This window comes from Argiope bruennichi, chromosome X2, assembly GCF_947563725.1.
Source record: "Argiope bruennichi chromosome X2, qqArgBrue1.1, whole genome shotgun sequence".
Lineage (NCBI taxonomy): Eukaryota > Metazoa > Arthropoda > Arachnida > Araneae > Araneidae > Argiope > Argiope bruennichi.
In genome coordinates this window covers 6,567,909-6,580,336 of record NC_079163.1, presented here as the reverse complement: position 1 = coordinate 6,580,336, position 12,428 = coordinate 6,567,909, and positions in this window count along the sequence as shown.

The following is a 12,428-nucleotide window of genomic DNA, read 5'->3' as shown; positions in this document are numbered from 1 at the left end:
TTCTTGGATAACTATTTTAATCTTCATTTTATCAAGAACTTTTATCCAACGACTATAAAAAAAATTTATAAGGCTTGAAATTATAGGTTTTACCGTGAAAAGTAATTGAAAGGAAGAAGGGCGGGAAATATGTATGTATTCACTGATTGCATAGCGAAAATACTGAAGGTAGAATTTGAAAACTTTTGGTGCTAATTTATTTAAAAAGTTTCATACGTATTTGATGAGCTCTTTTTGTGTTGTTAAAAAGCTACCATATCATAAATATTTATATTTTGCCCTTGATATCTATCGGTAATATTTCATTTGTGAAATAATTGTATCCTAATTAATTAGATTGCAAAAAACAGATGTTTTACTGTTAAATATACTTAATTTACATTTAAACAATTTACTTAGTCTGCTGATTTATATTGAATTCACATAATTTGACTATTTCTAAGTAATTCTTGGGCCACAGTGGCTTAGTCAGAACCGGATGATTTCAAGTTCAAGACCCGATTTCACCGAAGAACCGTCGTGTAAGTAGATCTGGTGCACGTTAAATCCGTCGGGGCCAAACGTCCTCCCGCTGGTGTGGTGTTGAAGTTTGGTGAGGGGTGCCAGCTCAGGTATCGTCCTCGTCATCTGACCGCTGTTCAAAATGACGAGGTCCGTCCCAAAACAGACGTAGTGTGGATTTAAAACGGGACATTAATATAACTAAACTAAGTAACTGTTCTTAGCATTGCATATTGCATAAGAGTGGCGAGAGGAAAGAGTGTTTTATTAAAAATAGTTTAACTATTATGAACCAGGTTTTAGTCAGAAAATTCTCATGGTGCAATATGTGAAATGAACTTACAAATTCATTACCAAGGAAGTAGCTACTGGATGAATAAAATGAGATTATTTTCCAAACTGTTCATCACCCTATTCATGTATAGTAAAAAAAGCTTTCATTTCTGTGATAAATCCATTGACAAGTGGTCAAAATAGTAGATGCAAACAATTTTTTCATCATAACCAATGAAACCATTTTACCGGAAAAAAAAAGAAGAGGCGACAAAAATGCGACATTTTATTCACTTACCAGTTTGTTGATTATTCTGCTGAATGAACGACATTTGAATCAGATGTCTGAAAATGCACGGAATTAACATTGTCAATATCCGTCGCATCGAGTTCTTAGTAGGCCGACCAATACGATACCCTCAAAAATTCTATATCTTATTCACCAGCCCCCTTGTCGACTATACTGCCAAAAATAGTGCAAATTATAAGCTAAATGAATGACATTTGAGAATCTGTGGATTTAACATCATTGACATCCGACCAAAAATTATCGGCAAAATGCGATATCTTATAGACTTGCTACCTTATCTGTTATTTTGCCAAATGAAGTCAAACCGTTATTTGGATATTTCGATTGTTTACAGTATGTTAACTTTAAGATGTCTTTTAGTTTATCATATTAGTTCCAGCTCTCTATAACCGTCCTGGTGAAAACTTTTGCCGACGAAATTCTCAATTCAGAGAGGTAATTACCCCCCCCCCCATCAGTGAGAGATTTCTCACTGATGGAGGGAGGTAATTACCTCTCTGTATAAAATTTGTTTCATATCGTTTGGTGTATTACTATATAAAGCAATCTGGCAGAATCCACTCAGTGAGCATTATTATAGAATTGAGAATATCAACATGAGCCCATTCAGAATATTGCATATTTTTAGATGAAAAATGGCTAAGAAATAGCTGCCAGTGACATAAAGTTAGTATTTGATTTCTCATAACCTTACGGAAACTTCTTTTAGAAAAGATAATTGCTGAAAGTGGGTATAAAACTAAAGCATTTATTCAATATTCATTACTAACAAAAAGGCCGACTGTTCAAGCCGAAGTCAGTCGTATAGCGAGTCAGCAACGAATTAATTGGATCAGTCCAGCTAAGCGCGTTGAGTGGAAGAATAGAATTCAAGCAATTAGTGCATTGAGAATTAGTACCGTGAGCCGAGTTTTGAAGACAAGTATTGAAGCAGCATCGAGTCGTGGAGTCAGCATGGAGTATAGTAGTGAGTCGACAGTTGGGAACAGCTGAAGCGAGGAGACAGCCCAAGCAGCAAGAGTGGTTGCTAAATGATAGACCAATCATCGAATCGCTTGGCTAAAGCTCGTACATTTTCCGCGATAGTCGCCTTTGGGTCAGGCGATATCGGACTCTGATCATATTTTTTTCTATCGCCTCTAAAGGTCGCCTTTTCATCGGGGCGACTAGTAGCGCTACTGTCTATAGGAAGCGCAATGTTAAAAAAGTTGCCATTAGCGTCTATGAGAGTGAGACCTCTGTTTCTCCTTTTCCGTGAAAGAGGCTACGCGCAGTGACCATGTGACATGCACCGTGACGATCAACAGGTAGCAAAACGTACTCGAAAATTTTGTTGTACTCCAAATGCAACAGCGCCAATATCTTGATTCAATTACCTTTATGCAAGATGGAGCGCCCCGACACATTGGAGTCAATACAGTAGTTTCATCGGCAACATTTTACTAATGATTAATTAGTCATGCGTTTACAATAACCTAGACATCTCGTTCTGCAGATCTTAATTCCTGTGATTTTTGGCTGTGGGAATACTTAAAAAAATCTTATTTGTCGAGGACGTCTGATAACCTTGGCAGATTTGAAAGACAGTATTACTCTGCATGTGAGAAGCATCTCAATCGACCAATTAGAATCCGCAGTTGAACAAGCTGTTCACAGAATGCGGATTTCACATCTGAAAAAAGGCAACCATATTGAGCAGTTTCCCCTGCATAGATAAGGTAAATGGGATTGAATATTTGATACATTAGAATAAAATGTGTGACGAATGTGTATTTTGTGTTCTTTCAGCATATTTTCTGTTTTATAGCACCATCTATTGGTGTTTCTGGAACTAATTTTTCCTCGTGTCTTGAATAGTATGTTTGATAAATTTTAGTAGCATTTCAGATTAAAATAAAGATCAGATATCTGGACTAAACATTTATTATCAAAAAATTACTTAAAAAATTGGATCACGGCAATCTAACAACATATCCATAGAAGTTTACAAAATGTGCTGACAAGAGGTGAAACAAATCACGCTCTGACTAGAGATGCATAATCCACGATTTTTTGAATAATAAATAATTTTGCTATTGTTATTTTTGAATATTTGTTCCAAATATCTATTATTTCAATCATATTATTAATTAAAAATTATTACTTAGTATTAAATATAAAATTTATTAATTGTAATTAATACTAATTTAAGTAACGTGTGATTGAATTAATTTATTTATTTCAGCTTACTTCTAAAATTTGATTTTTTTTTCAAAACTATTTATTTAATTTCTTTATTGGAGTAAGCTATTTTCTGAAAAATTTGAATTAAATATATATGTAATTTCTTTAAAATATTTATTTTAGTTCTATATTCTACCAATTGGTGACGCCAGCAGTAAACAGAACATATGCTAAGTTATGTCACAAGCAATTAAAAATGATTTGTATGGAATAGTGCATCATCAAATGCGAATATCGGAAAGTCAAGGTCACTCTCATGAAATGGAGTGGTGACTTCACACTTTCCAGTGAAGTCACCGCTCCGATAAATTTCAGTGATATGCAATTCAATGATACGATAATTCCAAGAATAACTGGTCCGTTCACTTTTCAACCCATTCACAGATTTCTCCTTTTCTGTTTTGTTCGAGAGCTTCCATTGGACAGATCGTATCGATTGTTACTTTTCAGTTAAGTCACCGCTCCGATAAATTTCAGTGATATGCAATTCAATGATACGATAATTCCGAGAATAATCGGTCCGTTCACTCTTCAACCCATTCACAGATTTCTCCTTATCTGTTTTGTTCGAGAGTTTCCATTAGATAGATCGTATCGATTGTTACTTTCTATCGTGATCCAAAACCTGTAATCGAAATATCACCAGTAAGATCATATCAAGAGTATATAGAGTAAGAGTATACCAGTAAGATCACCCCTCTTTGAAAAGTATTGATCACTGGTATTTGTGATTTTATAATATTGGTTACGTAATAACCGCTCGTAAAATATTCGTCATCCCTCGCTCTGACATCCAAAAGAAGAATATCTCCAAAAACAACCAGAATTTTCGAAATATCGCCCAAATCTAACACTCCTTCCTGATAGTTAAGCCAATTTCAAAACATCATAAAATTAAACAAAAAATATACATCACAAAAAAAAAGAAAACACAATGCGTATGAAACAATTAAAAAAATTAATCATAAAAAAACAATTTTTTTTCCGCCAAACACAGATATTAACAGTCAATCAATTTAGCTTTTAAACTAAATTCTTGACCAGCCCAAGTCCATAAACAGATCAATTGTGAGAGGTTTTGTCAAAATATCAGCAGTTTGTTCTGACGATGACTTCCAACTTCAAAGTTCCATTTTCGTCATGAGACTGCAGTTCTTCTATCATGGCTCGTTCCCATAGTTTGAATTCAGGTGACCTCATTGCTTCACTGTAACAAGCAGAAGTCTCAATACCAGTAAGAGGACTCACAAAAAGTACGTAATTTTCTGATAGAAACTCTGGCATGTTATGCTTTCGTTCAGGGTAACGTCTTACAGGTACAGGTTCCTCTAGGCATTCCTCTTCAACACTCACTTCAGTACTTCCAATTTCTTCTTCAGGATTGGAATCACTAATTTCAACAGTTAATGGCTTATAAGTTAATTCATCACAAAATATAACATTGCATCTTCTTTCCACGTTATTTTTAGAATGTATAAATACTCTATATCCATCATAAGCTTCATAACCAATGAACAATCCTTCCACAGACTTTTTATCCCATTTTCGGCGTCTTTGTTTTGGTACATAGCATTTTGTGCCAAATATTCTTAAGCGTTTTATGTTAAAATGTCCCGACTTTCTATTCCATAATTCATAAGGAGTTTTGTTTTCTACTGGAGTGGGACCTGTGTGATTTAACACATAGACAGCTGTAAGAAGCTTCAGCCCATAACTTCTTTGGTAATTCCTTTTGGTGAACCATAGCTCTAGCAGCTTCAACAATTGTGCGGTTCTCCCTTTCAGCCGCTCCTTTTTGTTCCGGTGTCTGAATCATTGCTACATACAAATCAATACCTCGATCATTCAAAATCTATTTCACTGAGTGATTGATAAACTCGGTACCAGGATCACACAGTATTTGTTTAATAGTATAAACAGCAGTCTTTGCTTTATTAAGGAAAGTTTCTATGCAATTTGGTACTTCACTCTTTGCATTCAAGAAGAATATACGACGAAATTTTGTATAGTCATCTTCGAGAACTAACATGAAACGTGAACCACTAACTGAGTCTTCTTCCATTGAACCACTCACATCAGCATTAATTTGTTCTTCAGGCTTTGTCGGTCTAATAGTTCGTGAATGAAATGACTTCCTGTGGGATTTGCCATATGCACACACAACATAAAACTCGGAATTTTCATTAGACAAAGAAATGCCATGACTTTTAAGAAAACTTAATACAGTGTTTTTTATTCTGGTGAACATTCTTTTATGCATCACTTGGGGAGTATTACTTCCACTTGAAATAAGAACATTTATAGGGTTTCTAGGATTCTTTGCAAGCATTTCCATCAAAAATAAACCATTTCCTGATTTTTGGCCCATTGCAATGATTTGATTACCATTTTTAACGAAGCAAAATTTATTTTTAAATACAACGTTCAATCCTTTACTTAAAGTATGAGAAATAGAAAACAATTGATATTTCAAATTAGATACATACCATACACTCAACAGCCAAAACATTATGACCACCTGTAAATAACAAGTTGGCCCAACTTTGGCGCGCAACACAGCTTCAACTCGCCTTGGCATGGATGCCACAAGTCCTTGGTAGATGGCCGGAGACAGATTGTACCAAATGTTTAAGCAACGGTCACGCAAATCCGAGATATTGCGAATTGGTGGTCTTTGAACTCTGAGCTGCCGTCCCATGTCATCCCAAAGGTGTTCTATCGGATTAAGACCCAGTGAGTTAGGCGGCCAGGACATTAACTGGAATGCAGCATCATGTTCCTGGAACCACTCCAACACAATTTTAGCTTTGTGACACGGGGCGTTGTCCTGTTGGAACATTCCATTTCCAGCTGGAAAAACAGAGGCCATGTAAGGGTGCAACTGATCCGCAATGATGTTCAGATACCCTGTAGCATTCATGGTATGCTCTACCACAACCACGGGTCCCAGAGACGCCCAAGAGAACGTTCCCCAAAGTATAATACCGCCACCAAAGGCCTGTGTATAATCTACTGTACATTGAGGGAGCAACTGTTCGCCTGGAAGACGGCGTATCCTGACACGGCCATCGACGTGATGCATGACAAACCATGATTCATCTGACCAGGCAACTCTCTCCCACTTATCCATGGACCAGTCGCGATGTTCCCGGACCCAGCGCAGGCGCAGTTGGCGATGACGCTTGGTCAGCAAAGGCACACGAGTGGGACGTTTGCTGCGTAGGCCCATATCCAACAGTATCCGCTGAACAGTATGCTCCGATACTATTCTACTTGGCCCTACATTGTATTGGGCTGTCAGCTGAGCCACTGTCTGGCTCCGGTTTTGCTTCAACATGCGAGACAGTCTCCAACGACTTTTTTCTTTGATAGCGTGTGGACGTCCAACACCATGTCGTCTACTGTTGCTTTCACCGTCATTTACCCACTTTGCATAAGTACTAACAACTGTAGATCACGCACAACCCACGAGTCGTGCAGTTTCGGAAATACTTGTTCCCAGCCTTCGAGCCATTACAATCTGCTCTCTATCAAAGTCACTTAGATCCGCAGCCTTTCCCATCACACACAGAAGTAAGTGAAAGAATGATTCTTCAGACTCTCCAGCAGCAGTTAAATACCACTTCCACCTGATTACGTGCCTTGCACGTCGTCCAGGCGAGTTCATTGCAAAATGTAGGGGTGGTCATAATGTTTTGGCTCTTGAGTGTACATCTGTTAAGTAATTTTCTTGCCATTTACCAGCTACTAGGGTCTTAACATCAATTTGTCCAGAACCATAAGTATCAAGTTTCTAATCCCCTGTAGTATTGACTACTTCTGGTACAGCAAATCTCTAGTAACTTTCAAAAATAGAGCTATTAAATGTCATATGTTGAGACGCACCAGATTCAGCAATCCAACTTTGTCATCTTGAGAAATTGTACATGACATAGCTAAATAAATGAAGGGAAAATCTTGCTTCTGTTTTGTGGACAATTGATTCGTTTATGTCAAGATTCATTATGTCCCATTCAAAACAGGTAATATTCTCAAAGGCTTCTTATTTTGATTGGATCTTTCCTTCAGCTTTGATTTATTTCCTCTACAATTTTTGGTGTTGGCATCGTCTCTTGTCGAATTTGGCGACGGCGCTTGTTGCCTGTATTGAATCTGCAAAGCTGTACTTTCATCCAATTTTTTGCTTTACTTGTGACTCGAAAGCTCATAATCTGCCCGCAAAAGTTCAATGAAACGATCTTTCAGTGGTATTCCGTCCCGTACAGTCTTAAAGGCGATATATTCCTGCGGTAGCATTGAAATTATACGAAACAACAACAATGCTCCGGGAACAGCACAGTTGAGAATGCGTTTCAGTTCATCAATCGCTTCGATGAAAATATTTTGGCATTGGCTTATGAATGATGCGATATTTTCACCTGTTTCCCATTCTAGGTGGAAAAAAATCAGCCCACAAGTGGTCGAGTCGATGTGTCGATGACTTCTCATAAATAGTGACTAATTTTTCATGTGCATTTCTTGCCATCGAACCCGTTTTGATATAGTCAAAATTTATGTCATCCAGTGACTGGGAAATAAACAACAATGCCAGTTCAAACTTCTTCGCTTCTTGTAAAGCAATATCATCGGCTTATCCATCCGCCATTTTCGTCAAAGTTATATCTCCCGCAACATAGCTCAATAAATCATGTGTTTTGAGCAATAGAGTCACAGACATCTTCCACCTAGTCCAATCTTTTGCCGATAACAATTTTTCAATCGCAAAAATTAATTAAAATTTTATATGTCCTTTTTAGTGCAAAAAATTCGAATAATAACATGTTTCTCATATTTTCTTCTATTTACAAACAAAGTCTCATGTATCTATCTACAAAATTTTTAGAAATTACTTTATTTTTAAATTTAGAAAAATCAGTCACAAATTTAAATGAAAGCGTTTTAGAAATGCAGATTTACTCAATACAGAAAAACTATCATATGCAAGTATTTGTCTAATAGTACATTCTCTAATGATCATGATTTCAAAGAAATTTTTGAACCACGTATAATGTTGTTCAGTTTGATGGGCCAATAGTTGCAACATCCACTTTGAAAAGAAGAGAACTGAAATGTGAGAAATTGACTTTTAAGATAGAGAAGGAGTAGAGTACCGAACAAGAAAATAGGATTCTTTCTTCGAATACCAAAGACTGACATATTTCCGTAATGACAAATGATTTGAAATTATGTATATAGTTGGATGCACGTCTGACAGTAGAAGAAATCAAACAGTATTTCCTAAATTCCAGGTATCCTTTTAGGAAGTGTACCTACCGAAAGGTTTAGTCATACAAACTACAGGATTCTTACTTTCCCAGGGAGAAATGCGGAAGATGAAGCGTGATATAAACGGTATACCGATTAACATTATGACTTATTTTTTAAGTTACCTTCATGAACCTTCATTACCTGCTGTATGAAAAGTCATTTCAGAGCTTAACATTTCAACACTGAGAGTGTAAATGATATTTCAACTTAAATAATTGGCATCCGTACAACATTAGTGATGTCCATCGACTTTTATAATAGTTATATGGATGATCGATATCTAGAATTTTAAGTTGGGTCTTATTTCATCTAAAATCACATCCTTTTTCTCTGAGAAATCATTTGGGCAGACAAATTTCACTTTAACCAAATATATATATATATATATATATTTGAAAAGGTAAAAATCTTTTCTTCGTAGATTCAGTATCAGTGACAATTTTCTATAAATGTTTATTGTGGCGTTTTTAAAAGCACTTCAGTTAGTCCCATTTTGTGTAACTGTATATTAAATTGTGATCTATATATACAGGCAGTTTTGATTAGCATTATGTCTGATTACAGGATGAATTGCTTTTGTCTGCTCAAATTCTGTAGATTTTTACCGACAAATTCCATATGTCTGATTTTATGTCATGAATGACGAACTAGATCTCATATATACAAGTATTGTTAAAAGAATGCGATTTTGTATACATGTCGAAGAATGCTTTATAAAATTTTTTAACTCTACTCCTGAAAATTACAACGCATTATTATCCCTCAAAATTACAGAGAAAGTCTCGTTCTGTAATCAGTATGAAGGAATGATCTAAGTCAATAAATTTGTCTTTATATTTCAAAACATTTTACAGATAGAAGCATGAAAGCTTGTGTTCCTATAGATGAATGTAAGAAATATATTTCATTCATTAACGACATTTAAATTAGATGTTTGAAAATTTGAGAACTTAAAATCGTCGACATCCATCGCATTGAGTTCTTAGTCGAGCGATGAAAATTTTTTGGAAAATACAATAATCTTATTCACCTATCAAATCGATTATATTGCTAAAAATAGTGTAAATTAGTATCTAAATGAATGAGATTTGAATCAGATCTCTGAAATTCTGCGGATTTAACGTTTTCGACATCCATGCATTCAGTTTTTGGTTGATAAAAGATCGTCCTCAAAATGCGGCATCTTATTGACCGCCACCCTATTTATTATTTTGGCAAATATTATCAAACCGCCTTGGGGGTCGTCATCAGAATTGGCAAAGAATTATCATCTTCAATCTAACTATTCCAGGCTTTTAATTCTCTGACATGAGCAGTAGATGCAAAAAGACCAAATTGTGAGATTTTGTACGTATCACTAGGACGTATTTTGTAATGGCTATTGCTCCTCAATACCATAGTTGTTGATTCATCTGTCATCTTAGGATTTCTTCTAACTAATACGATTTCTCCCTTATCGAAGGATAATACGCCAGATTTCTTTTTATCGTAATACGCTTTCATTTTTTTTTTTTTTTTTTTTTTTTTCCCCTTGCTTCGAGTTGTAATTTTTCTGGATCATTCCAGGCTCCATCTTTTTCATCAGCAATACTCTCAAAATATCATCTTTAAATCTTGGTATATATCTATAAAGAATTTTAAAAGGGTTTTTTCAAGAGTTTTATTCTCAGTGTTTTTAGAGTTCCTTTCAATTTCCTTACTTAATTGACCCAATCCTTTTGATTGGTGTTCTCAATTGAAGCTAAAATGATAAATGATATCGCTCTATGTATTCTCTCAACCATTCTCATTAATGGGACGTAGAGTTCAAAAAGTGCAAGATTCCATGATCATTGCAAAGCCTTTAAAACTCATGCGAATGTCATAAAACAGGAAACTCGATCTCAGATTATTCGAATCGGTAATCCGAAACAGCAATAACAAGCAATGATTAACAAACAAGCAATGTATAACAGCAATGATTTCATAATATGCTGAAAAGAAACACTGCAAACATTGTTTTTATATATTCAGCAAAAAAATATTTATATGATAAAATACCTTTTTAAATTTCATTACATCTGAGAATTTTTTAAAGAAAAATCGTATGAGTTTTTCTTAAGTGTGTGTATTGAATATAAAAATAGCTTTAGATTTTTTATTGTAATGTATTAATTACATTCTAGATTTTTTAATCTTCTTAAATCAAGAATTTTTTCCGGGTTAATTATCTGAGATTTTTTTCAGAAAAAATATACAAGTAAGATATTGGAAAAATGCAAAACTTTTAGATAGTATTAAGTTCAATGAAATAATCAAACTTCTTGTGTGAGTAAATTAGTCAAAATTTAGTAATTTATAAAAATAAGCATTTTTGTATGTGTATCACAAAAATATTCTGGATGACTCAAATTTATTTTACATTTTTAATGCACATTTAATTTCAGAATTGAGAAATGTTGCTATAACCCTTTGTTTTAATCTATCTGCTGAATAAATTTGCTTTCTATATGAGTTTACAAATTGCAAATTATTTGGTAGATCTTAATCATAATTATTTTTATACATTAATGTAATTTATGTTTGTATCACTATATGTTTCCTGTTTTAAAAATGTTGTAAAAAATAAATTTTAAATTAAAGTTATTTTTCTGAGATTCTTGATCCATTGAAGATTTCACACATGGGAAATTTCACTTTGCATAAAAAAAGCATTTAAACACAATTTTATAGCATAACCCTCTCTCATCTATCCAGTCATAACTACCAGAGTTTTGAATAACTTCAGGGTTAAATTTATTAAAAGATTTTCTATGTTTAAATTACATATTTATATTTTATTTATAATATATATATATATATATATATATATATATATATATATATATATATATATATATATATATATATATATATATATATATATATATATATATATATATATATATATATATATATATATATATATATTATATATATATATATATATAATATATATATATATATATATATATATATATATATATTATATATATATATATATATATATATATATATATATATATATATATATATATATATATATACACACACACTCATATGATATTTTGCATTACCAGTTTCACTTACAGTTTGTGTAAAATATCTCTTTGAAATCATCATTCAAAAATCTAATTTGTACATAATAAAAAACAATGAAATCTGTAATTAGCCCGACATCAAATTACAGGCATCATCAAATTGACATTTATTTAATTAAAATGATTCTTGACCCATGGATTCAATAATTTATTTAAAATATTTAAACAAAATCTTGCTCTAATTATATTTTAAAATTTTTAACTTTTTCATAAATATTTATGAATTACTCTCCTTCTTTATAGTAAGGATGTCAAACTCAAATGCTAGCCTGGGCAAAATAAACAAAGTTTATGTTTATATGGGAGACAAAAAATATATCATTTTTCATTTTGAAAATGGTGATCTATTTCAAAAATGCCATAAAAAACAAAGATAAACTAATATTAATTCTTCTTTCTTTGCACGTGTTATTTTTCTTTCAGCTACTCTTATTCCTATTTCAAGGAACATACTGTCTACAGTTGACTAATTTCAAAATGATATAAGGTGAATATCAGTAATTCCTGATCTGACAGAGAAACTTATTTCATGTCATAAACAAAAAGGGTTCTCATATCCATAAATATCACAAAAAGGGAAATAATTTTATATATCAACTTTCAAAACTGTTTGAAGAAAATTACTCAAATTCAAGCATTCCATCTCCATTAAATTTTATCTAAAAAATTTAAAAGTATCATATCTTTGATATATT